Here is a 27,990-nt window from a genome sequence, read left to right on the forward strand (position 1 = left end):
GAATGTAACTGCTAGAAACTAAAAGGAGAAATGCAAAGTTAAAGCAGATGGAAGATATTTTAAAAGAAAATATTTTATTTTTATTTAAAATTATTTAAAATATTTTTATTTAAAATAATATTTTTAAATGAATATTTCTCTGAAAATGAAAATATAATAAAGGCTTATTTAAAAATATTTTTATTGAGAAATCTTCACATACACACACAATCCATACATAATATTCCATCAATGGCTAACAATATCATCACACAGTTGTGTATTCATCACCACGACCATTTTTACAACATTTACATCACTACAGAAAAAGAAATGAAAAGAATAAAGAAAAAATTCATACATCTCATACCTCTTAACCCTCCCATTGATCACTAGTATTTCAATCTACCCAAACAATTACCCTTTATTCCTTCCCCTATTATTTATTTATTTTTAATCCTTATTTTTAAACTCATCTCTCCATACCCTGGATAAAAAGAGCATCAGACACAAGGATTTCACAATTACGTGGTCATATTACAAAAGCTATATCATTATACAATCATCTTCAAGGCTATTGGAACACAGCTCAATAGTTTCAGGTACTTCCCTAGAGCCACTCTAATACACCATAAACTAAAAAAGGGTAATCGATATACTGCATAGGAATAACTTCCAGGGTAACCTATTGATTCTTCTTAAAATCTCTCAACCACTGAGATTTTATTTTGTCTCATTTCTCTCTTCACCTTTTAGGTCAAGAAGGCTTTCTCAATCCCATATGCCAGGTCCTGGCTCATCCTGGAAGTTCCACATTGCCAGGGAGATTTACAGCCCTGGGAGTCATGTCCCTTGTGGGAGGGAGGGCAGTGAATTCACCTGCTGAGTTGGCTTAGAGAGGCCACATCTGTGCAACAAAAGAAGTTTCCTGGGGCTGATTCTTAGGCATAATTAAAAGTGGGCTTATCTTCTCTTTGCAGGAATAATTTTCATTATTGGCAAATCCCAAGACCTAGGGCTCAGCCCACTTAATTGGTTGTCCCCATTGCTTGCTAGACTAACAGAAATTCTTCAAATGGGAAAGTTGAATATTTCCTCCTTTCTCCCCAGTCCCCCAAGAGGACTTTGCAAATACTTCCTTATTCACTGCCCAAATTACGCTGTGATATATCGGGGCATCACAGTAACCTGGACAAACTAGCAAGATTTCATGCCCTATTCAAGATTCCAGGTACTCATGGTATTCAACTAAACTGACCATACAAGTTAAATTAGGTAATGCACTATCCAAAGTTTAAATTTTACACCAACTAAATATGTCTCCCTTTGGTCTCACACAGACTTTGAGTTTTAAAATATGGACAATACCATCCTTTACCTTGTATTCTGCTGTACTTTAGTTCCGTCCAGATCAGAATCCTTCATTTCTCTATTAGAAGTCTAATCACTTTTTCAAAAAAATTTTAACAGTTCTATATGGGGTAATGCTGACTTTCCTAGTTTCAGAGCTCTAATTCTGAGTCTCAGGTGTCACATAAATACCCGAAATTTCTGGAAACAACCGCGTTATACACAAACAATTCAGCATCTCAGAACTTAGAACTAGCAGTTACAACCGCTGAACATATGTGACTGCTGTAAGGGCCTGCAATCCAGGACACTTTATGATAGACCCCGACCTGATAACCCATACTCTCAACTCCAACTTCCCGAGTTTGCATATTGTAGTTAGTACCTAAGTGAGGCATGTTAATTTTTCTTTAGTTTTTGCTGTTTCATTCAACATACTGTCCTTAAGCTTCATTCACCTAGTTGCATGCCTCACAACTTCATTCCTTCTTGTAGCTGCTCAATAGTCTGTTGTATGTAAACCCCACAGTTCCCTCTTCCTTCCCTCACTCTTTGTATCATTAGGCCACCTCCATCCATTGCGAATCTCAAAACACTGCCATCAAAAACACCAGTGTGTAAATGTCCATTCCTGTCCCCACTCTCAGTTCCTCCAGGCATACACCTAGTAACAGGGTGGCAAGATCCCAAGGCAGGCCCACTCCCAGCCTCCTGTGGAACCACCACACTGCCCTCCAAGGGCTTGTTACTCTCTGTTTCCCTACCAACAGTGAATAGCTTCATCTCTTTCTCCACATTTTCTCTGGTACTTGTTTCTCTCTGTTCATTTTTAAACAGTTTTATTCTCACAGCATACAATCCAGCCTAAGTAAACATGCCTTTACCACCATAATATATATGAAGACATTTCCTTTTCTTCTGCAAAAAATCCATACCCCCACATGTTGACACTCAGTTTTGGCATAATGTCTCTGTTATATTCAGTGGAAACATATTACAATGTTACTGTTGACTGTAGACCCTAGCTTGCATTGATTGTTCTTTTTCCTGTATATCACCCATTTTCATCACCTTGCAATGCTGACATTCATTTGTTCTCCCGCATGCCAAAATGCTTTTTTTTTATTAATTAAAAAAATTAACAAAACATTTAGAAACCATTCCATTCTACATGTACAATCAGTAATTCTTAATATCATCACATAGTTGCATATTCATCATTTCTTAGTACAGTTGCATCGATTTAGAAAAAGAAATAAAAAGACAACAGAATAAGAATTAAAACGATAATAGAGAGAAAAAAAAACCTATACCTCACATGCAGCTTCATTCAATGTTTTAACATAATTGAATTACAATTAGGTAGTATTGTGTTGTCCATTTCTGAGTTTTTATATCCAGTCCTGTTGCACAGTCTGTATCACTTCAGCTCCAATTACCCCTTCTCTTTTTTTTTTGTTTAATTAACGGAAAAAATGAAATTAACCCAGCATTTAGAAATCATACCATTCTACATTTGCTATCAGTACTTCTTAACATCATCACATACATGCATGATCATCGTTTCTTAGTACATTTGCATCGGTATAGAAGAACTAGCAACACAACCGAAAAAGATATAGAATGTTAATATAGAGAAAAAAATAAAAGTAATAATAGTAAAAACGAAACAAAACAAAACAAAACAAAACAAAACAAAACAAAACAAAAACCTATAGCTCAGACGCAGCTTCATTCAGTGTTTTAACATGATTACTTTACAATTAGGTATTATTGTGCTGTCCATTTTTGAGTTTTTGTATCTAGTCCTGTTGCACAGTCTGTATCCCTTCAGCTCCAATTGCCCATCATCTTACCCTGTTTCTACCTCCTGCTGGACTCTGTTACCAATGACATATTCCAAGTTTATTCTCTAATGTCGGTTCACATCAGTGGGACCATACAGTATTTGTCCTTTAGTTTTTGGCTAGACTCACTCAGCATAATGTTCTCTAGGTCCATCCATGTTATTACATGCTTCATAAGTATATCCTGTCTTAAAGCTGCATAATATTCCATCGTATGTATATACCACAGTTTGTTTAGCCACTCTTCTGTTGATGGAGATTTTGGCTGTTTCCATCTCTTTGCAATTGTAAATAACGCTGCTATAAACATTGGTGTGCAAATGTCCGTTTGTGTCTTTGCCCTTAAGTCCTTTGAGTAGATACCCAGCAACGGTATTGCTGGGTCGTATGGCAATTCTATATTCAGCTTTTTGAGGAACCGCCAAACTGCCTTCCACAGTGGTTGCACCATTTGACATTCTCACCAACAGTGGATAAGTGTGCCTCTTTCTCCACATCCTCTCCAGCACTTGTCATTTTCTGTTTTGCTGATAATGGCCATTCTGGTGGGTGTGAGATGATATCTCATTGGTTTTGATTTGCATTTCTCTAATGGCCAGAGACATTGAGCATCTCTTCATGTGCCTTTTGGCCATTTGTATTTCCTCATCTGATAGGTGTCTGTTCAAGTCTTTTTCCCATTTTGTAATTGGGTTGGCTGTCTTTTTGTTGTTGAGTTGAACAATCTCTTTATAAATTCTGGATACTAGACCTTTATCTGATATGTCGTTTCCAAATATTTTCTCCCATTGTGTAGGCTGTCTTTCTACTTTCTTGATGAAGTTCTTTGATGCACAAAAGTGTTTAATTTTGAGGAGCTCCCATTTCTTTCTTTCTTTCTTCAATGCTCTTGCTTTAGGTTTAAAGTCCATAAAACCACCTCCAATTGTAAGATTCATAAGATATCTCCCAACATTCTCCTCTAACTGTTTTATGGTTTTAGACCTAATGTTTAGATCTTTGATCCATTTTGAGTTAACTTTGTATAGGGTGTGAGATACGGGTCCTCTTTCATTCTTTTGCGTATGGATATCCAGTTCTCTAGGCACCATTTATTGAAGAGACTGTTTTGTCCCAGGTGAGTTGGCTTGACTGCCTTATCAAAGATCAAATGTCCATAGATGAGAGGGTCTATATCTGAGCAATCTATTCAATTCCATTGGTCAATATATCTATCTTTATGCCAGTACCATGCTGTTTTGACCACTGTGGCTTCATAATATGCCTTAAAGTCAGGCAGCGCGAGACCTCCAGCTTCGTTTTTTTTCCTCAAGATGTTTTTATCAATTCAGGGCACCCTGCCCTTCCAGATAAATTTGCTTATAGGTTTTTCTATTTCTGAAAAATAAGTTGTTGGGATTTTGATTGGTATTGCATTGAATCTATAAATCAATTTAGGTAGAATTGACATCTTAACTATATTTAGTCTTCCAATCCATGAACACGGTATGCCCTTCCATCTATTTAGGTCTTCTGTGATTTCTTTTAACAGTTTTTTGTAGTTTTCTTTATATAGGTTTTTTGTCTCTTTAGTTAAATTTATTCCTAAGTATTTTATTCTTTTAGTTGCAATTGTAAATGGGATTCGTTTCTTGATTTCCCCCTCTGCTTGTTCATTGCTAGTGTATAGAAATGCTACAGATTTTTGAATGTTGATCTTGTAACCTGCTACTTTGCTGTGCTCATTTATTAGCTCTAGTAGTTTTGTTGTGGATTTTTCCGGGTTTTCGACATATAGTATCATATCGTCTGCAAACAGTGATAGTTTTACTTCTTCCTTTCCAATTTTGATGCCTTGTATTTCTTTTTCTTGTCTAATTGCTCTGGTTAGAACCTCCAACACAATGTTGAATAATAGTGGTGATAGTGGACATCCTTGTCTTGTTCCTGATCTTAGGGGGAAATTTTTCAATTTTTCCCCATTGAGGATGATATTAGCTGTGGGTTTTTCATATATTCCCTCTATCATTTTAAGGAAGTTCCCTTGTATTCCTATCCTTTGAAGTGTTTTCAACAGGAAAGGATGTTGAATCTTGTCAAATGCCTTCTCTGCATCAATTGAGATGATCATGTGATTTTTCTGCTTTGATTTGTTGATATGGTGTATTACATTAATTGATTTTCTTATGTTGAACCATCCTTGCATGCCTGGGATGAATCCTACTTGGTCATGATGTATAATTCTTTTAATGTGTTGTTGGATTCGATTTGCTAGAATTTTGTTGAGGATTTTTGCATCTGTATTCATTAGAAAGATTGGTCTGTAGTTTTCTTTTTTTGTAATATCTTTGCCTGGTTTTGGTATGAGGGTGATGTTGACTTCATAGAATGAATTAGGTAGTTTTCCCTCCACTTCAATTTTTTTGAAGAGTTTGAGGAAAGTTGGTACTAATTCTTTCTGGAATGTTTGATAGAATTCAGATGTGAAGTCGTCTGGTCCTGGACTTTTCTTTTCAGGAAGCTTTTGAATGACTGATTCAATTTCTTTACTTGTGATTGGTTTGTTAAGGTCATCTATTTCTTCTTGAGTCAAAGTTGGTTGTTCATGTCTTTCCAGGAACCCGTCCATTTCATCTACATTGTTGTATTTATTAGCGTAAAGTTGTTCATAGTATCCTGTTATTACCTCCTTTATTTCTGTGAGGTCAGTGATTATATCTCCCCTTCCATTTCTGATCTTATTTGTTTGCGTCCTCTCTCTTCTTCTTTTTGTCAATCTTGCTAAGAGCCCATCAATCTTATTGATTTTCTCATAGAACCAACTTCTGGCCTTATTGATTTTCTCTATTGTTTTCATGTTTTCAATTTCATTTATTTTTGCTCTAATCTTTGTTATTTCTTTCCTTTTGCTTGCTTTGGAGTTAGTTTGCTGTTCTTTCTCCAGTTCTTCCAAGTGGACACTTAATTCCCGAAGTTTTGCCCTTTCTTCTTTTCTGATACAGGCATTTAGGGCAATAAATTTCCCTCTTAGCACTGCCTTTGCTGCGCCCCATAGGTTTTGATATGTTGTGTTTTCATTTTCATTCGTCTCGAGATATTTACTAATTTCTCTTATAATTTCTTCCTTGACCCACTGGTTGTTTAAGAGTGTGTTGTTGAGCCTCCATGTATTTGTGAGTTTTCTGGCACTCTGCCTATTATTGATTTCCAACTTCACTCCTTTATGATCTGAGAAAGTGTTGTGTATGATTTCAATCTTTTTAAATTTGTTGAGACTTGCTTTGTGACCCAGCATATGGTCTATCTTTGAGAATGATCCATGAGCACTTGAGAAAAAGGTGTATCCTGCTGTTGTGGGGTGTAATGTCCTATAAATGTCTGTTAAGTCTAGCTCATTTATTGTAATATTCAAATTCTCTGTTTCTTTATTGATCCTCTGTCTAGATGTTCTGTCCATTGATGAGAGTGGTGAATTGAAGTCTCCAACTATTTTGGTAGATGTGTCTATTTCCCTTTTCAGTAATTGCAGTGTATTCCTCACGTATTTTGGGGCATTCTGATTCAGTGCATAATATTTATGATTGTTATGTCTTCTTGTTTAATTGTTCCTTTTATTAGTAGATAGTATCCTTCTTTGTCTCTTTTAACTGTTTTACATTTGAAGTCTAATTTGTTGGATATTAGTATAGCTACTTCTGCTCTTTTCTGGTTGTTATTTGCATGAAATATCTTTTCCCAACCTTTCACTTTCAACCTATGTTTATCTTTGGGTCTAAGATGTGTTTCCTGTAGACAGCTATAGAAGGATCCTGTTTTTTAATCCATTCTGCCAGTCTATGTCTTTTGATTAGGGAATTCAGTCCATTAACATTTAGTGTTATTACTGTTTGGGTAATACTTTTTTCTACCATTTTGCCTTTTGTATTATATATATCATATTTGATTTTCCTTCTTTCTGCACTCTTCTCCATACTTCTCTCTTCTGTCTTTTCGTATCTGACTCTAGTGCTCCCTTTAGTATTTCTTGCAGAGCTGGTCTCTTGGTCACAAATTCTCTCAGTGACTTTTTGTCTGAAAATGTTTTAATTTCTCCCTCATTTTTGAAGGACAATTTTGCTGGATATAGAAGTCTTGGTTGGCAGTTTTTCTCTTTTATTATTTTAAATATATCATCCCACTGTCTTCTTGCTTCCATGGTTTCTGCTGAGAAATCTACACAGTCTTATTGGGTTTCTCTTTTATGTGATGGATTGTTTTTCTCTTGCTGCTTTCAAGATCCTCTCTTTCTCTTTGACCTCTGACATTCTAACTAGTAAGTGTCTTGGGGAACGCGTATTTGGATCTATTCTCTTTGGGATATGCTGCACTTCTTGGATCTGTAATTTTAGGTCTTTCATAATAGTTAGGAAATTTTCAGTGAAAATTTCTTCCATTAGTTTTTCTCCTCCTTTTCCCTTCTCTTCTCCTTCTGGGACACCCACAACACGTATATTTCGGTGCTTCATATTATCATTCAATTCCCTGAGACCCTGCTCAAAATTTTCCATTCTTTTCCCTATAGTTTCTGCTTCTTTTTGTATTTCAGATGTTCCATCCTCCAGTTCACTAATTCTAACCTCTGTCTCTTGAAATCTACCATTGTAGGTTTCCATTGTTTTTTTCATCTCTTCGACTGTATCTTTCATTCCCATAAGTTCTGTGATTTGTTTTTTCAGACTTTCCAGTTCTTCTTTTTGTTCATTCCTTGCCTTCTTCATGTCCTCCCTCAATTCATTGATTTGGTTTTTGAAAAGGTTTTCCATTTCTGTTTGTATATTCAGAATTAGTTGTCTCAGCTCCTGTATCTCATTTGAGCTATTGGTTTGTTCCTTTGACTGGGCCATATCTTCAATTTTCCTGGTGTGATTTGTTATTTTTTGCTGGCATCTGGGCATTTAATCAGATTTCCCTGAGTGTGGGACCCAGCAGTTTGAAAGACTTTCCTGTGGAGTCTCTGGGCTCTGTTTTTCTTATCCTGCCCAGTATGTGGTGCCTGTCTGTCTGCGGGTCCCACCAGCAAAAGATGTTGTGGCTCCTTTACCTTTGGAAGACTCTCACTGCTCGGTGTGTGGTGGAGACAGAGGAAAGTTGTAGGTTGGTTTTAGTGGCTTCAAATTGTGAAGTCCTGGGATCTGAATTCCTTGAGAGAGGGTTTCCACCTGAGTTGCGTTTCACCCTCCTGCAGGGAAGGTTCAGGTGGTAGAGAGCCCTGAAAGCAGCCTGTTTCTGCATTCGGGGCAGTTGCAACCTTTGTAATCCCAGTGCTGAGCCCAGAGGCAACCAAGCCTCCGTAGAAACAGCCACAGAAGGCTCTGTTTCACCCCCTTTCCTCTTCTTCAGTTAGCCCAATAGGCGACTTCCGCCTTGATCAGTTTCGCCTGAGCTGAGGGCCTATTTTCAGTAGTCGGAAGGTGTTCATTAATGCCACTATTGGTGTTAGGTTGGACTCAGTCTCTACTACTGTTGGAGACTCTTTCCTTTCCCTCTGGGAAGTCGCCTGTTGGGGAGGGGCGCTGGCCGCCGCGGCTTGGGGAACTGCTGATCCAAAGCTCCCAGCCGGCCCGGGAAGCCGCGTGTGTGGGAGGGGCTTCGGTCGCCGGCCGCCGTGGCTTGGGGAACCTCTGATCCGAGGCTCCCAGCTGGCCCAGGAAGCCATGTGTGTGGGAGGGGCTTCGGTTGCCGGCCACTGTGGCTTGGGGAACCACCGATCCGAGGCTCCCAGCTGGCCTGGGAAGCTGAGCATGGGGGAGGGTTGCTGGCCGCCGCGGCTTGGGGAACCGCTGATCCGAGGCTCCCAGCCAGCCCGGGAAGCTGCCCGTGAGGGAGGGGCACCAGCCGCCAGCCACCGTGGCTTGGGGAACTCGCCTCTCCGATTCTCTCAGCCAGACTGGGAAGGAGGGAGGGAGGGGCGTCGGCTGCCAGCCACCGCGGCCCGGGGAAGCGCGCGCCACTCGGGCACCTTACCGCACCGGGAGTCTCATAGCTTGTCCATCCGTTCCAGACTGGGGTACACTGTGTGTCCGGTCTCTGTCGTGGCTCCGGGAGCTGTTCTGTACTGTTTCTAGTTATTTAGTAGTTGTTCTGGAGGAGGAACTAAGATGCGCGCACCTTACTAAGCTGCCATCTTCTCCCGCATTTCCTAGTTTTAACTCAAATAGATAAGTTTATTATTCATGAAAGTTTTAGTATGTGAGGGAAACCAGGAATAATAGATTAGATGAATTATTTAAGTTTTTAGAATATAGCCCCAAAGTAACAGAAATGCTATGAGGGAGAGTCATATAAAAGGGGCTTTTGAGGAAAACTATAAGAAAATAAGATTGTGGCTGGCTAGCAACTGCAGATTGATTTGTGAAATTTGGTAACTCAAGAGATTCTACTCAAGTCAATGGTTGAATGAAAGGTATCATTTAAGTTTGCTATGTTATGGCTTCTCTCTCTAGTATTTATTGAAAACAGTGCAGAAGCTTTCTAAGAGTTTACTACACAGCTATGTGTAGTCTACCTAAAATTAGCTTCATTAGGAAGCATATGCTGAAGATTTGTAAAACATTTGCTTTAAGAAATCTTGAAGGAAACCAGAGGAAGAAACCACAGGACCTTCAAAGGAACAACTGGAAGACCATCCCTGAATTCCCTATGGAAACATGAAGCCAGAAGACAAGAGAATGCTACCTTCAAAAGAGAGAAAGCAAATAGCTGTCAACTTAGAATTCTAAATCTATCAAAATATCATCTGAGGAATGAAGATTGTAAAGACATTTTCGGAAAATAAAAATAGAGAGGATTTGTCATCAATGAAATTATACTAAAGAACTAATTTTCTCTTTGAACCAGAAAGCCTATGATAACTTGAAGATGCATATATGAAAGAAGAGCACCACTATGATAAACTTATCAGTAAAAACTAATGAATTATTTCTGTTAAAAGCTATATTGAAAATGACTTGTGGGGTATAAATATAAGGAGAATCAATCATAGGACAAATAGAGGAAATAAGTCAGAGTGAGGACAAATGAAAATAAAATGTTTTAAGGTCATGTCCTTGTACTGGAAGAACTAAAAGTACTAACCTTTGGTAAAACAAGTGAGTCGGTTACAATATTTAGGCAATCTCTCAAAAAAATAGTGAAAGAATGTAAATCTACTAAGCTAACAGAAGAGGAAATTATAATCATGCAAAATAATCAACCCAAAAGAAATCAAAGAAAGGGCAAAGTAAAGGAAGAAAGAAAAGCAAGACTAAAAGAAAGGGAGATAAATTCATATCCAAATAGATCAAGAATCAGTTAATTGCAAACGGACTAACTGCTCTGATTAAAGGGCAGCCTTATCAGAATGGAGCACACATATAGAATATAAAGACTCAGAAATTTAAAAATAATAATTATGGAAAAGATATCATTAAATACTAAGAAAAAATCTGGCATGGATATTGACATTAGAAAAATATGCTTTAGGGGAAAAGTTATTATTAACGACAAAGATGTATACTTTGCATTGCTAAAAGATTTATTTCACCAGGAACATAAAATAATTCTAAATTTCAATTGTTTAATTATACTATATCAATACATATCAACACATACAAAACAAAAATTGAAAATTATAAAAAAAGAGCATAAATTCACAGAATGTTTGGAGTGAGTTGTTACAGCAGTGCATCTGGGAACACAGATTCAGCGCACAATAGAAACTTTCAGCAAATGATCCCTTTTTTGCCCAGAATAATGAGTCCAGAAAGGGCAAATAGTCTCCTTGTCACTTACATGGCACAGAGAGTCCAAAGAGCAGGAGAAGAAGCAGTCATGGCCAATCTCCCATGGTGCCCCAAACTGCCCCCAGTCAGCATTGATAGATGAATGCTCTGCAGATCCCACTTTTCAGTGGAGAATAGAAACCAATCTATGCTGTTTGAGTGTGGTTTTATCTATCTTGGGAGGAGGGTTTCCTGCTACTGAGAATTCCTTTCTGATAAGCAACTGGAGCTGCTTATCCAGTGTCTGAGTTTAAGGTCTGGCCAGGACTTTTCCTTAGATTTAACATCTCCCAAGGTTGTGGAGTGGCACGCAATAGAGAAGGAGGTAGAGGTACCGAATGACAACAGGAGAGCTGCTTGGTGTGTGCTGGCGACTTCCCCTAGAAAGAGTTGGGAGTAGGTGAGATCTGGGGAATGGATGCCTCACAGGTGTGTGTGATTTCCTCAATAGGCTGGAACATTTTCACTTCTCAGCAACTAACAGAACCAGCAGTAACAACAATAAAACATGTAAAGAAAATTTGAATAACTAACTCAATTTACCAACTTGATCCAATTAATGTACACAGAACTCTATACTTAACAACTTCAAAATACAAATTCCATGCAGAACACATAAAATAAATACAGAACATTTACAAAAATGTTTGAGCCATGATGTATGTATAAAGAAATTCAAATAAACTGAAACCATACAGCATGTATTCTATGATTGTGGTTAAATAAAGCCAAAAATCAATATAAAAGATAAATAGAAAATTCTATGTGCTTTGAAACTTAGCATTGCATTTCTAAATTACCCATGAGGCAAAAACTAAGCTACAATGAAGATAGGAAAACATAATGAATTGGATGACAATGAAAAAATATAAGAATCTCTGAGATGGAGCTAAGCTCTGCTTAGAGAACAATTTAAATCATTATATATTTTGATTAGAAAGGCACACAAAAGACAAAAATCAAAGGACTAAACATTTGTCTAAAGAATTCAGAGAACAATTACAGCCATGCAGAATTGTTTATTTTCTACTGGAGCTATTATTACTTTAATTTGTAAATTAATATTGGAGTGACTTCATTGCTATCAATTTAATTTTAATTCATATAACTTCGATTTATCTGATAGTGTATAGTGATGCATATTTGCATGAATATTTTGTCCTACATTTTATAATATCTTGAACAATGCTGTCCAATAGAAATATGATGTAAGCCATATATGTAGTTTAAATTTTTCAGTGGTCACAGTACTAAAAAAAAAAAGCAAAAAGAAACAGGAGAAATTTATTTAATGATGTATTTAACTCAATCAAACTATGATTTTATCATTTCAACATACAATGAATATAAAAATATTAATGAGATAATTTACATTCTTTTCCCCCATCATTGTCTGAAATCCTGTGGGCATCTGACACAACACTACATTCCAAATCCTCAATAACCATTAGCCTCATCTGGCTAATGCTTCTCATATTGGACAGTGCATATCCAGCTTTTCAGATGACTACATTAATAAAAAATCTATGCATTGACTTATATATAAAGGACACTTATGCATAATCTTTCTATACATTTGTTTTCTCACTAAAACTTCAGAGTTATTGTGATGTTCATAGCATGTGTCCACACGGACGGGTTGTGGTGCCCAGCAGTGCGGTCAAACACCACTGGCCTGGTCCTTACTGTGAAGATATTTCATGGACTTAAATCACCAATAAGTTGATTGCATCTATGGCTGACTGCAGCTACAATCCACAGAGGAGACTGCTTTCAACAATGAGCGATAATTCATCCAATCAGCTGAAAGCTCTGAAAGGACAAGTGATGATTTCAGCAGTCAAAAGAGAATTCGCATCTCTACTTCCACCAGTCAGCTTCTCCTAGGGAATTAATCAAAAACCTTCATTGGAGTCTCCAGCTTGTGGCGTCTCATATGAGATTTGGACTTGCCCATCCCCACAGTCATGTGAAACAGTTCCTATAAAAATATCATAACATTTATAGATATTTTCTATCCTGATTAACACAGTTATCAAACGTTTTTCTTTGTTCGAATACATGAATGAATGGGATAGCTGGATGAGTGTATCTTGCGCTCAATTCAGTGACCATGCTAATAAAACATTTGAGAACCCTTAACTGCACACTATCATAATGTATTACTTTCCTCAAATGTGTAGAATATAAAAAGTAGACAGTTATATTTTTGATATAAATTTAAAACTGTTTACCAGAAATATTTTCATTTTCTGTTGGAATTAAAACTTCTTGGATGGAGTAATCTTCCTCTCCCAATGAAATCTTCTTCCTCATCTGGCATTCTCTACATCATGCATTGATACCATTCATCTAGTTACCAAAGCCAGAAACTGAAGTGCTGTGTAGAATGTGTTGCCTTCCCTGGTCTCCCTACTTCCTCCCAACTCATATAATGAATCCCAGCTTATTGATCTTGGAACTACTGCAATTACAAACATGTCACAATAGCTTTGAGGCTCTCAGAAAAAGAATATGGTTCTCAATCTACTGAGTTCCTAAAAGCAGCTTGTCACTATTGCAAAATTTCCACTCCTTGCTAGCAAGGTTTAATTTCCCTGTGTCATAAGGTATGGATAGTGAGAAAACCCTTATCAAATTAAAAAATGTCTCCAAATACCTGTATTTGGCTTGGAGGGTTATGTTTCTGTCATATAGGATTTGAAATTATTTCAACTTTAAATATAAAGTATGACCATATTTCCTTGATTTTGTAGTGACAACAATAAGATGTGCCGTGTACATGTACACTTAAAGACGTATGTGTATATAGAAATCTTATAAGACAAATCAATTTTGAAGATGTCAAGATGGGAAGAAGGTGAGTCTTAGAATCAAAGAAATATGTTGATATAAAAAATTGAATTACTCCCTTCAACACTAGATCAGTGGAAAAAAATTCAATGGAAAGCATGAATCCATGCTCCCATGCATACTTCTGAGATGCTCAACAGGTAGATTCCAAATATAATATGCCAAGTAGAGGCTTTGACTGATTCCCATTCGTATAGTTGTCTCTCTGATATTTCTACTTGGTTCTGTAGCAAAATGCAGAGAAACTTAACAAGTCCAAAATGCAATTCATATTCTTTTCAGTTCACCAATGCAGTTCCAGGCCCAAGTCGACTCATGCATTTATTGCAATTGTTGCATTTCCCTCCACTGTTTTTCCACTCTAAAGGCAAGTATCAAATCATACTTGGTTCACTGTTATCCCCTCCAAATTATAAGTTATTGAGGATCAGATAAGACCAATATGATAGCCTATTACATACATTATAGGTTATCCAAGTAGATTGAATAAAATTATAAAATGTGTAATTATCAGAAAATAAATACAGTCACATTCTTTTTTTTTTTGTTCCATAAGACTTCACTGTATTCCTGTCACTTTCTGATCGGCCTTCCAATTAACTGGCATAAAACTATAAAATGTGTAATCATCAGAAAATAAATACAGTCACATTTTTTTTGTTCCATAAGACTTCACTGTATTCCTGTCACTTTCTGATCTGCCTTCCAATTAACTGGCATAAAACTATTTCATTATTGTATTGGCCCTGTTCTATAAGCATTCAATACGTTCGCTCAGCTCAAATTACTCTGTCAAGTTCACGTATCTCTTCCCCCCTCACTATCTCATTTTCTTTCTCTCTCTCTTCTTTTTTCCTATTTCTCTCTCTCTGATGCAAACACACATATGGTGAAAAGTCCAGAGGGAACATTAATAAGGCAAATCTAACTTTTGTGTACAAATTACAACTCAATTTTTCACAATATTCAGCATTGTAGTTATGAGATTAATGTATACCATATATAACCCATACTTCTGAATTGACTGAAAGCAGTTGTGTTTTAAAAAGAAGATATACAACAAATCCCTAGAGAGCTTAAATTTTTCTTTCCTTCTTTCTCTTAAAATTTGTTGGTTAAAACATGACTGCCTTTCCTAAGACTGACAAGGTGTCAGAGTCTTGATGAATTGTTTAAGTTCTGAATATGGTTGCCATGTAAATAGGTGGAAATGCAGAAACCTTTGAGAAAACTGAAGTTCTTCTTGGAATACAAACCAAGTAATGCTGCAGCCATTTTTCAAAAAAAGATGTAGCAAGATGAGATATGAAATATTTGGCTTTAATAGAAGTAATTACTTGAAAAACCAATTGTAATGGAAACTGCTCAAAAATGAATACTTCATATGCAGTAAATAGTCCTCGATTGTGTGTGTAGTCAACCAAAGACTTCTAAAGCAGTTTGCAGATTGAAATACAGCCACCACTGAGGATAATTGAGCTAAGATTTGATGCACGTATATATACCAAATAGGTCATGCAAGCTGAAGGGCAAAACTCTTTAGCTTTGGAAATTACTATTACAATTTGGTTGCTATAAAGTTACTACTGAAAGTGAGCGTGGGGGCAAGCAATTGTACTCCCAGGTACATCCTTCATCTTAAGAAAAAAAATTAAAATGATTTATGGCTTTAAAATTTGTTCTCTTAAAGTTCCCAGTCAATTTTTTTCATAAAATTTGGATGCAGCAATATGTTAAGGAGTGCTTGTAAATGCCAAAGTATAATGTTAACATTTGATTGCAGTTATTACAATTATTTCTTGAGCTCTGAAAAATGAGGGGTTTTTATTGTCAGTACACATTATTGTAACACAATGCAAATGTAGCAATATGAAATAATTACAATGCTATTCATGACTGTGATCTGCTTTATTTGTTATGATGACAAATAAACATTGTGTAACTTTAGATTTCAGTACACATAACTGATAATGTAGTTCTAGGAGACTTAATTGGAAAATTAAAATAAAAAATCCAATAAAAAGTATACATAGAATACTGTATTCTGTAAATTGAGATCTCTACTAAGATTCACAGGGGAGAGTCACTTCATAGGACGTTGGTTGAAATCTTTTTTATCAAGAAATTCAGTGTTCTGTTTAACTAGTTTCCTGTAATTCATATGAATTTTGCAGCATGTTATCTTGAAATATTAATCAAGGTTCCTTCTTCCATATTGCCAGATACCCCCAGGACTTTGCTCCTTTCAGGAAGATGGAGTTTTTGCCTTTGTGAACTTAGGGAAGGGATGACACAGCCTAATATGGAGCTAATTATTGGCCTTTGCTTTTCAAATTCTGACTGCAAAGGAGAGACAAGTTAGGGAAAAGTTATCAGGGCTTGGATAATGTATTTCAGAGAATACTTGACAAAAGACTTTCTGCTCATGAGTCAAGAAATGACCCCTGGGTAGGCAGAAATAGTAGTTTGGGTGGAAATAGGTATATTGAAAGAGTGTTGTAGTATTCAGTAAGGGGCATTAACCCTGTACCCCTGTAAAAGGGTGGCAAGCTCAGGGTTGGTTCTGATAGGGAACAATCAAATGCCTTGACATGTTTGGAGAATCCAGGAGCAAAAGGAAAATGTTCCAGTTCTCCAAGGTATAGATTCAAAGATGTTGAAAGTCCACCATGGAGAAATGGTTTATGGTGCATATAAGCAATTATGGCCTTAGATACCAAAGGGCTTGGGAAGTGAGGGGGCTTGGAAGTAGCTGAGGGACATGAAGAGATCCTGTGATTCAGGAGGACGGTTATATTGTTTTGTGATTCCATGTTTCAAGGCTGTATTACATTTGTACATATATCAGCAGAAACCAGTGAAGACAGATTCCCTCCCCTCCCCTTCACTGTTCTCACAGATGCAAAGAGTACCTCCAAAAGCTCGACACCAGGTAAGCCTCCTAGACCTTCACCCAACCGTAATGAAGGAGTCTGGGGGAGAAGTGGGTATTGACCTAAGTAAGGTTTCCACCGTCCAACAGAATGGCTACAAAAAACACAAATTTCAGTTACTGTAAAAAGAATTAAGAATGCTACTGAGTTAGTGTCTGAGTTTCATACTTGTTAGTAAGAATAAAAATAATGTAAACAGTATACCATCTCTGGAGCCTCAGACAGGGACCTCCTCCAATACTGGCCAACCATCTAGAAAAGAGTAGCAAGCAGCTGCTGACTCAGTGACTCAGGTAATATGAGGTAGCTCTAGAATCCATCCTTCAGCAGCAGGCTCTCGAAGTCCTTGTTTTAGTGCTTCAGCTCTGCAATCTCTGCTTTTATAGCTCTTTACCAGTGATCAGTTGATTCATTTTTTTTCTCTGACTCACATTCTACTTGCTGCTTTGCCTGCAGGTGTCTTCTTTTCCACTTTAGTATCTGCATTGTTTTTTTCTCCTTTCATTGGATAGTCAAACTTTCTTAAAAACATGTTGGTCAGCCACCTGAATAGAGTTCATCTCTTAGATAGAGCATCCCCCTCAGGCTAAATTCCCTTCTTTGGCTTAATTAAGTGGTTGCCTACACCCTTAGCTTGTATGGCACCCAGGCAGGTATGTTTTGCCTAGGTTAACCTCAGGCTCTGATATGCACAGGGCAGAAGCTTCATAGACAGGGAAAAATGAAACTCGCATGCACCTGTTATGAGTCTTCATGCATTTTGAGTTTTGTCTGCAGTGTCAGCTAGGATCTTCATATATTAAACAGCTCCAGAGGAGGCTGCATAACATAATCTAGAAACAAGGCAGTTCTTCAGCCTCACTCACCCTCACCCAGATGTGAAAGTCGTCTACAGTTACCAGCAGGTGTTTTATCCAGAATGATGCAGAAAGTCCCTTGAGAGGCTGGTTGCTCTGAGCTAGATACCATGAGTTGTGATTTATGTATGTATTGGTCACGTTCTCCACAGAAACATACCTGACAAGGTTATATATATTAACATAATCTAATGTAACTATTATGAGACTTATTATAGGAATTGGCCCATATGACTGTGGGGATGGGCAAGTATGAATTCCATAAGGCAGGCTGCAAGCTGGTAACTCTAATGAAGGTTTTATATGAATTCCCACAAGAAGCTGACTGGCTGAGGTAAAAATGGAAATTCTTCCTTGTGACTGCTGAAATTATCACTTCTCTTAAAGTCTTGGACTGACCAAGTGAAACATCTTTCATTATTGAAGTCAATCTCTAAGTGAATTGTGGATGTCATCAACTCTAGATACAATTGGCCTACTGATTATTTAAGCTCAGAAATTATCCTCACAGTAACAATCAGGCCAGTGCTTTCTTGACCAAACAACTGGACACCATAACCTAGCCAAGACACATGAACTTAACCATCAAAATATGTTAATTAGTTCATCAATTTAGTCACCTTTTATAGGTCCTTGGGTATAGGCATGATCAGGGACAAATTTCGTGACCATGGTGCATTGCATTCTAGCAAGAGAAATGGCAAGAACATCGTAAGCACAAGTAAGTAAATATATAATAAATCAGAAAGATAATATAGACTAAGTGGAAATGGGGGAAAATAACAGAACACAAAGGACATGGGAGTTGCAATTTATAAAAAATAGAGTGGTCAGTGCAAGACTCTTTGAGAAGATTGACTTTGAGTTCTCTGCTAACCCTGCTTTGATCCTATCTAATGATTCTTGATGTGACTACTCTATTTAAGAGAGGAGGATGTGATGGTAAAACAAACAAGAACCTTCTACTTCAGTTTCCTAAGCACACTAGCCTCTACTTCAGAGCACATATCCCAAATTACAAAAAAAAGGAAGGAAGCAGTAAGCCAATCCTGGTAAATTGTATAGATTACTCTCCAATCCCACATTCTTGATAGATTAAAGTTCGAGCCAGTCTGACAGTTGGTTAGTTTCTTGGGGGCATAAAAGCAAAACTAGGGCTCTAAAATATCATGTTGGGAGAAATACAAAATGTGTTTGACAGCACTCTTTTCACAGGAAGGCCATTTGTTATTAAGAGGTCTACTTTAATAGCCTGGTGAGGGCAGAGGTCTCAGGTGGATGCAAAAAGCAGTAAGATGCAATGCAACTTTTTACAGATGGGACTTATGGTAATTTGCAGGTCTTTGCTTTTGATGAGTGAATTTTCAAGTTCACTGCAGACCTGGGAGAGTTAGTCAGAAACCAAGTGGTGTCCCTTACTTTGTCCTTCCCCTGTTCAGCACTTACCTACTCTGTAAATAACTCTTGAACAATTTAAAAATATTGTTTTGATAGTGAAGCAAATTAATAGCCTGTTAGGGAAAGTTATATATTTTAGTCTGAATTAGGATTAATGAGCACCTTGAACACTGGCTCAATGCCCTAATTACTTGGTTTTGAACAATTAATTCCTTGGTCTGTCAACTCTATTGCCTAAGTTTCTTACAAGCAGGGGGATCCAGTATTAGGAGGCAAAGTGCTAGAACTGTCCACCTCTGCAGTAAGTGGACTGGAAACCCAGGTGTCACTGTCCCTTTGAATTCTTCCCTTTTAGCATTGTTTGAGCACCTGACATTCAAGATAGTTTAGTTTGAATCCAACAAAGTTTCCATTGAGGCAGGCCTGGGTTTTTTAGGTGATATAAATTACTCAAACCTCAATGGACACCTGCCTCAGGGGCTCCTGAGGACCAAACATTCAGTTTTGTTTAGGAAAACTGTGCTTACTTTGCTTCCAGTTTTTTTTTGTTGTTGTTGTTGTTTTTTTTTTTTAGTGTGCCACAGAAAATTTAAATTTTGGACAAAATAAATATCTTTTCCTTTAGTCTCACACAGAAGTTAAGGTCTTAAAATAGAGACAATATCATCATTTACTCTGTATTATGACTTACCTTACTTGTTGAAGATGAAGTTCTGATTTATAGCTGATTTTTAGAGATGCATCAAATGAAGTAGTGTAACTGACCAGTAAATTTCATTGTTTTCTTGATCTTCAATCTTCTTTTAAGAATAACACTATGACTAACAGCAAGCTATACTTTTGTCTAACATCATGCAGATCAATATTAAGACATACAACATGGACAGTGAAAACATTGTCAAGTCTTTAGAAATGTTATAAAATCTCTAAATATACAATTAACATTTCATCCATACAAATTTATCTAATATAAAGTTAGAAAATCCCTTTTACTTATTGGAATACCTCCTAAATACTTCCTATGTAATATCACCTCATTTTTACAAGGTAAACGAACAAATTCTTTGCAACAGTTTGAAATAGAAGGCATCCTTTAGGGTTTGACTTTGGGAGGTCAAAATTTCTAAACTTGTCAGTATGCATGGTATGATAAACAGGAAATTGGGCTACTGTGAAACAATATTTGGTTCCTTATTTTAATTAGAGTAACAATAAACAGTCTTCTAAAATTAAGGCTGATAGGGTCAACATTAACGTTGACAAGGACATTATTCTATCATGACGTAAAATCTTTGCCTTCTAGACAAAATACTCAGATGATTAAGAAAAACGTTATTACTTTTCATAAAGAGCAAACCAAAAATCTGCATTATTTTAACAGAGAGAAAACTAAACTCCAGTCTTGTATGAATAAACAGTTTCACACAAAAAGCCCCTAGAAAATATAAACAAGCCTATCAAATTTTGGTCAGCATTGACTATGACAAATAGAATTCACTTTCACAACTCTTCTACAGCTTCCCATTTCCATTCAGTCTTTTCTTACACATGGAAACCAACCATTTACAAAACTACACTCCCATAGACAAGCTTATCAAATTTAATCTGCATTGACTATGACAAGCAAAATTCATTTCCACAAACTCCCACAAATTTCCATATTCACCCAGACTTTGTCTTACACATTCTCAAGAACAAAACTGCACTCCTTTCTTTAACAAAACACATCCTGTATGGTTTATATGCCCCCATAAGTTGCCAGAAAGATCTTTGATATTGTCTTTAAATATCTGTTCTAGTTTGCAAGCTGCCAGAATGCAATATACCAGAAATGGAATGACTTTTAGAAAGGGGAATTTATTAAGCTGTAAATTTGCAGTTCTAAGACTGTGAAAATGTCAAAATTAAAGCAAGACTATAGAAATGCCCAATCTAAGGCACCAAGGGAAAGATACCTTTGTACCTTCTGGAGAAGGCCAATGATGTTCAAGCGTTTCTCAACTGGAAAGGCACATGCTGAACGTACAACATCTGCAAGCTTTCTCTCCAAGCTTCTTGTTTCATGAAGCTCCCCAGGGAGTGTTTTCCTTCTTCATCTCCAAAGGCCTCTGGCTGCATGGCTGTGAAGCTTTTTCAAATTTTTCCCTCTTAAAGGACTCCAGTTAGCAACCCCACCTTGAATGGGTGGAGACATATCTCCAGGAAATCATCTAATCAAAAGTTATCATCACAATTGGGTGGGTCACATCTGCATGGAAACAATCAAAAAGCTCCCACTCAGCAATATTGAATGAGGATTAAAGGACCTGGCTTTTTCTGGGGTCCACAAATTCAAATTTATACAATATTCCAGTCTGGACTTGGAACTGGAAACTTTCTTTCTTTGAAGCTTTTTAAGGCACTGAGATTCTGGAATACCAGCAGAATAGAGAAAAACCTGGTCATCGAGCCTCTAGACTAAAAAGTGTCTAGTGGCCACGAGAGGGTCGATGACCTGTTTACCTGTCTTGTCAGGCCCCAGAACTTCAGAATGTTAGGCAGACTCATTTTTAGGAATCTTTGTCCTTCTTGGGTGGCCAAATTGATACCAGGTAAAAGCTGTGCGTTCTCTGCTTATGCACATAACAGCCAATCCACAACAACACGGTTTCAAAGAGAGAAAGAATTTAATTCTATGCATGAAACAAGAGAGAAGATGGCCTATTCTTGTTTCTATTTTTTTTTAACATCCTGTATTAGTTTCTCATTCCTCCTGCTACAAATTAGCATTACTCTGTGGCTTAAAACAACACAAATTTGTTATCATACAACTCTGGAGGTCAGAAGTCCTATAATCAAGGTGATGTCAGGACTGTGTTCCTCCTGGAAGCTTGGGGTGTGTGGAGGGAATAGTTTCTTTGCCTTTTCTGGCTTCTAGAGGCTGCTTGCTTTTTGGCTTGTGGCCCTTTTCCTCCATCTTCATGTCAACACTATAATCTCTTCAAATCTCTCTCTCCTGCTCTGCCCTCTGTTTGCAGCATCACATCTCCTTCTTGAATTTGGATCTTCCCTTATAAGGGCCCTTGTGAATCCACTGGTCCCACCTGTATAATGCAGAGTAATCTCCCCATCTCAAGGTCCTTAGTATCTGTACACTTCCTTAGCACATAAAGTAATGTTTACAGGCTCTTGTCATTAAGACGTGGACATCTGATGACCACACCCTCCCTATCGGCACCTGCAAATTCAACAGCTAAATTTACTCCAGATTCTCCCATGAACACGATGGTCAATAACCCTATTTTCATAACTGCTTTTCACTGTGTTTCTATGTTTTAGAAAAGACAAAGAGGGAGCTGCTCTTAAAAATTCTCCTGAAATCTCCTTAAGGGGAATGACCATAGATTCAATTTGTTCATAATTATCCTGGTTTTCATTTGTTAATCTGACATGATTACAAATAGTTCTCCCTTCCACCTTCTAATACATTCTGATTTAGATGACAAATTATATGGTCATCTTATATACCAGCCCACTCATACTAATTTTGAAAAAAGGAAGAATTTATGGCCACATAGGAAAATACCATAGGGCAATCCAACCTGATAGTATTTTCAAGCTGCAGCTTTTGAAATTTATATTGTGTTCAGGAATAATTTAATTCTTTACCATCTGCCTTGAAGGTTCAGGACTAACTGAATCTAATTTTGTATCAACCAAAATATCAAGCTAAGCCCTCAATCAAGTTCCTCTATTTGTCTGTATGACCTTTTCACAAACAAGCCCTCCCAGCTTACCAAAGTAATTAATTCAGCTTGATTTTAGTTTATACTGCATGGCACTTGTCTAGAAAACTTTCCAATCCATGTCCAAGCAGTCTACTGATATTTTAAATTTTGCTTTTATTTGGTTCAACAACACTCGCATATTTTATGGATCATAATAATTATTTAGTGATGGGGAGAGTTTGATAGGTTAGTTGACTTACAATGAAGATTTCAGAAATGAATTCCATATTTTTCTTCCTCTTAAATCAAGTCCTTTTGTCCTGTAACAAGGCATTTTATAAACTACCACATTCAACAAAAATAAGTCTCTGTGCCTATGCAGTTTTAATAATTGTGTTTTTTTTTTCTGGTTTACTTCCAGAAGGGAGAATCTACAGTAAAATCGGCTTGAAAAATCCATTAAACAAAACAGGTTAAGGACTCCAGGAGCTTCTCCAAACTACTTGATGTGAGTAATAGACGCTTTGCCTTTTTTTTTTTTAACAAGAATTTGCCCTCGTCTAAGCAATGGTTTCCTTGTCTGAACTTGGAACATAGGGTATCAGGCACTTCTTGTGCATCACCTCCCGACACTTTTGCTCAATGTGCTGCTTACTCCAGTCTTGCTTCTTCAACCAGCTTTACACAAATGAGCCAACAGCTCCTACCCCCCCTGAACCATGTGTCAATAGCTCTCTATCTTGAACCTTTTCTGTTGGCCGCTGGGCTGTCTGGAGGAACCAGCTCTACTCAAATGCACGTGTGAGGGAGGTAAAGCCCCTTGAGCCAGTTCTTGACCAATGGAAGCCAGAGGGGACCAGTGGTGGGCACCAGTGGAGAAAGCCCCCCTTTCCTTCATACCAGTGGATTCAGTGATGCCTTGTACATGGCTTGGCTCAGCTGGATCAAGCCCCAGTTGGCCTCAGGGTGACCAATGGGAAGATTCTTCACGAGTTTTCCTACCTATCATATTTCAATCCTCCCAGTTTCCTACTGTTTTTCTTTTCTTTTCTTTTTTTTGTTTGCATGAGCAGGCACTGGGAATTGAACCTAAGTCTCCAGCATGGCAGGCGAGAACTCTGCCTGCTCAGCCATCATGGCCCACCTTTTTATTTTGTTGTATCAGTTCCCAAAGCAAATCACCCTCATGCAAGCTCCTGCACCAGGCTCTGCCTTCAGGCAGAAAACTAGGCTAAGGCACACAGTATCCTTTTGCTTAGTAATTCTTTTTGTACTTACTTATCCTTTTTAATTCCTTTAATTTTTTTTTTCTTTCTCATTTGTGCCCTTTGGGAGATAAAATGTTTTTTCTGTTATAACAGGAGAATATAAGGAATCCTGTGAGGAAGAAACTGTTGGGAATCTTGACTGCAGCAATTGATATTCAAGCCTATCTACATAGGTGATAAAATTTCATAGAGCTACCCACACATGCATACTCACATACACCATCATGCACTTACACCCACAGCCAGACACCCTCACACACTCACACATTCACATGGACTCACATACACACACTTACAGAATACAATTTAAATTGAACTCTACAGAATCTGTGGGTTGCATCAAGTAACCATACTGGTTCTAGTATCATATTATAGTTCTACAAGATGTTATTGCTAGTGAAAACTGGTAAAGGGTACATAAGATCTCTCTGAATTTTTACTTACTAATGCTTGTGAAAGGACAATTATCTCAGCAATTACAAGTTTACTTGAAGAGTAATGTAGTTTGTCTGTTTTGACAGTAACATCTCAATTTACATATACATTTGAATTACATTCCTTTAGCGGTTTAATAACCAGGTTAAATATATAGATATATATATGTATTCCCTTATATATATGTAAAGAAATCTCATTTAAGTCGTGAAGTAATAGTCAAAAACCTATTTGACTTTTAAATAAAAGTCTTCTTTAAGCCTCTGTATTTTGAGCAACCTGTAATCTAGCAGAATAAACTGCACATTTCATACAGAATTAAATTAAATTAGTACATTCCCATTTTGTGCTTTTAATTTTTATTAAGAAAGAAAGCACTTCTAAAGTTAATCAGTGCTTACAGTCTATACCTGTTATAAAGGAAGCTTAATAAACACATGTGATTAAGTTTTTAATTTCCTCCTCTTTTGTTCATTTTTCATAGGAATATCTAGGCCCATTTAAATCTATTGGAATCCTTTTTTTTTCCCAAGGAAGGAATCATAAACTTTTTATGTAAGGGGGAAATGTGTTAGCATCTGAGTGGATAGGCTACCTTCTTTTTTTTTTAAGAGCCCAGGTCAGAAACTGAATTTGTATTTTGTAAAAATTACGTTTTTTTTTCCTTTAAAGATGAGTTAAACATATTACTAAAACAGAACTCAATGTATTATAAGACTCTACTTTTTTCAGCATTATTTGTATCAACCCCAGATAACAGTAGGAATGGGGGGATGCAAAAATAATTTGGCTCAATACTGTCATTTATTAGATCTGTTTAAGTGCCAACTTACATTTTCTGTAAAAACTTACCCATTTGCCATGTCAAAACATGTTTAATCTGCTAGGTTTGCATTTGTCTACATCACTATCAAATATTCTTTCCCTGTTTTAGTTACTCTTCACCTATACCTTAACCTTCTGCTGCTTGTCTCAATAAATTCAGAACACAAGCATTTACCTACAGCAAATGTGAATGGTCCCCCCAGAAATATAGCATCCTATATGAACCAAAGCTACAGGAAAAAGAAAGGTGAGGTCAAGTCTAATTCTCTCGTGTAGCCTCCCTTGATCTTTCCTTTTAGGCTCAGACGCTGAGTTATCCTCTCTATTTTTATGGCTAGATTAATCTACTATTGCAATAAGTCTGAAATTTCAGAATCATCTGGCTGGAATGACCTTAAGGAGAGCTGACTGCTAAAATAATTATATGAAAAAATGATAGAAAGATGGAAAAATGAGAATTGCAGACCAAGAAGATAGCTTAGAGACGATCTTATGCAATTTTCTAATTTTATCAAGAGAAAGGAAAAGGTCAGCTAAATAATATTATGTTGGACTCGTGTATCCTTCTAACTTTGTTAAGTCCACTAAGCCATTTGTTTTGCTTCAGCTTCTCTATAGACCCAAGGTCAACCCTACCCTAAGTCAGGGGTGGTATGAAGTATCCTAAACTATTAGCCCGGTATTTAGATTGCATTAGTGAGTGACTGGGTGGCATTTCTCCTAGGTACCTAAATCATTTCCTTATTCTTCTCTGAAGTATCACTTAGGATAGTAATCCTGACTTTCTCTTCTCTTCTCGTAGACTCTCCAAAGTCTTTAGAAGGACCCATGATGCTCAACCTCCATGGATGGAACCCACCATCTATTGGAAAATTCTTAGATGGTAGTGACCTGAAAGACTTGAGACACCTCTCTTCCAAGAACATCTTTCTGCCTCTGTGGGTCAGTATGGAGTCAAGACCAGCCTTCCATAATACATGACCTTCCACCACCAACGAAGGGGATTCCATAATTGACTTAGGTGCAAGACTCTATAGTCTAGGAACACTTACTTTGGAGAAAAGCACCTTTGAGTTGGGCTATCTGCCTAAATATTATTTTCTACTGTTGTCTAATTTAATAAGTTCTCTTCTGCCCAAATCCTAGTCAAATTCAACCTCAAAATTCTATTTTGGGAAATGTGAAGGATCAGCAGGATGGGGAAAGCAAGTATGTGAAAGTGACACTTTTGAAATGGGGAAAAAATTAAAGCTACTATAAAAAACAGAACTATTATTGTATTCTCTTTAATATTAATACTTCTTTCACTTATCCCTCCACTTTCTGGGTGCCTTAGTTAAATTTGACTTCCAAATTAGTTTCCTTAAACACAGTAACTGTGATAATAAGTATTATTTTCTGGTTGCTTTTGTTTGCTTTTCAAAATATCACACTGTCCTTGGTATGTCCCATAGGCCATATAAGAGACACTTCAAAAATAACTGCACTTTCTGAGTTCTATGGAATATAAACGAAAAAAAAGTAAAAATGTTTTATCATATGTCAAGCAGCATACATATATAAACCATAAAAACTCCTTGTACTGAAGAGAATAAACACAATACAAACTAAAGAAAGTTACAAATTTAAAATATAATTACTTGGGATACAGAAATTTTAATACTTCATGTGGAGGATGGTTAACAGATATTTTATGGTTTCTCTTTAATGCTGCATTTTCATCTATGATTCTCACTAACTCATGAAAAGGCAATAGGACAAAAATGGTAGGAAACCAGTGGTACATAAAAGCAAATGTGATATATTTTCATTTTGCTATTTCCAATACTTGTCAATTGGAAGTTACATTTACATTATCTGAGAATATACTCATATAAAAGTAAATGTGTATATTATATATGGACAATTTTGATTTTCAACTTTTATGAAGCCTAATTAATTAAAATATTAATCAGCAATGAGAATGAACCGCAACCATATACAAGGAGATAGATGACTATTATAAACCTAATGTTAAGCAAAAGAAGCTAACGCAAAAGTGCACATACGACATAACTCCATTTATATAAACATCAAGAACATACAAAATTCATCTAGGGTCTTGGATGTTAGGATAGTGGTCACTCTATTGGCGGAAGTTATCCCTGGCAGGGGGAGTGTGATCTCTGGAATTGTGATAATTTTCTGTTTCTTGATATGTATGCTGGTTCCTTGGGCATGTTCATTTTGTTGAAAATTTATTTGTACTCATGAGATATATGCCCTTATGTCCCAATGATAGTCCTACTATCTTTGCTTATAGTTTTTAAGCAGGAGCCTGATTAGTGAGAAGTGTGTATTTGGTAAGGGCAAACAACATTAATTTGGCTGTTCTTTGGTTACCATTATGAGCACCATTATAACTAAAACAGACATGCCTTGTACTTTATCAAGCCCTCATCAAGGCTATGCTTTCTTCCCAAAGACTGGAGTTCTAAGGCTGGCTGCTGGAGATTCTTGGTCTTAGGATCCTCCATCACATGCAAAGCTACATAGTGACTTCTCCTGGCCTATCCCTTCTCTTCTGGGTTCCATTGACTTTTAGCTTCTGGCTGTTTCCTCTGTGGCTTTTTTCTCTCTCTGTCTGAATTTCTTTCTTCCTATAAAAGGACTAAGACCCATCTTGGTTGAATTGGGCCACATCTCAACTAAATAACCCAACAAAAAGTTCTACTTACAATGGGTTCATACCCACAGGAATGGATTAAGTTTAAGAGCATG

General features: G+C 37.0%; 1 long non-coding RNA gene across 2 annotated transcripts in view; it reads left to right on the top strand.

The window, feature by feature from the left end:
* The window catches only part of LOC143646121 (uncharacterized), a 40,199-nt gene extending 13,739 nt beyond the window's left edge, over nucleotides 1-26,460 (top strand). Inside the window, exons 2-6 of one of the 2 annotated variants that reach the window (XR_013157302.1) lie at nucleotides 13,711-13,814; nucleotides 23,124-23,210; nucleotides 24,064-24,143; nucleotides 25,340-25,477; nucleotides 26,033-26,460. This is a non-coding gene — a long non-coding RNA (uncharacterized LOC143646121). The remainder of the gene's footprint in view (nucleotides 1-13,710; nucleotides 13,815-23,123; nucleotides 23,211-24,063; nucleotides 24,144-25,339; nucleotides 25,478-26,032) is intronic. The other variant, XR_013157301.1, reaches the window with a different exon arrangement.
* Nucleotides 26,461-27,990: the final 1,530 nt, after the last annotated feature.

The sequence above is a fragment of the Tamandua tetradactyla genome, chromosome 9 (assembly GCF_023851605.1).
Source record: "Tamandua tetradactyla isolate mTamTet1 chromosome 9, mTamTet1.pri, whole genome shotgun sequence".
Taxonomy (NCBI): Eukaryota; Metazoa; Chordata; class Mammalia; order Pilosa; family Myrmecophagidae; genus Tamandua; species Tamandua tetradactyla.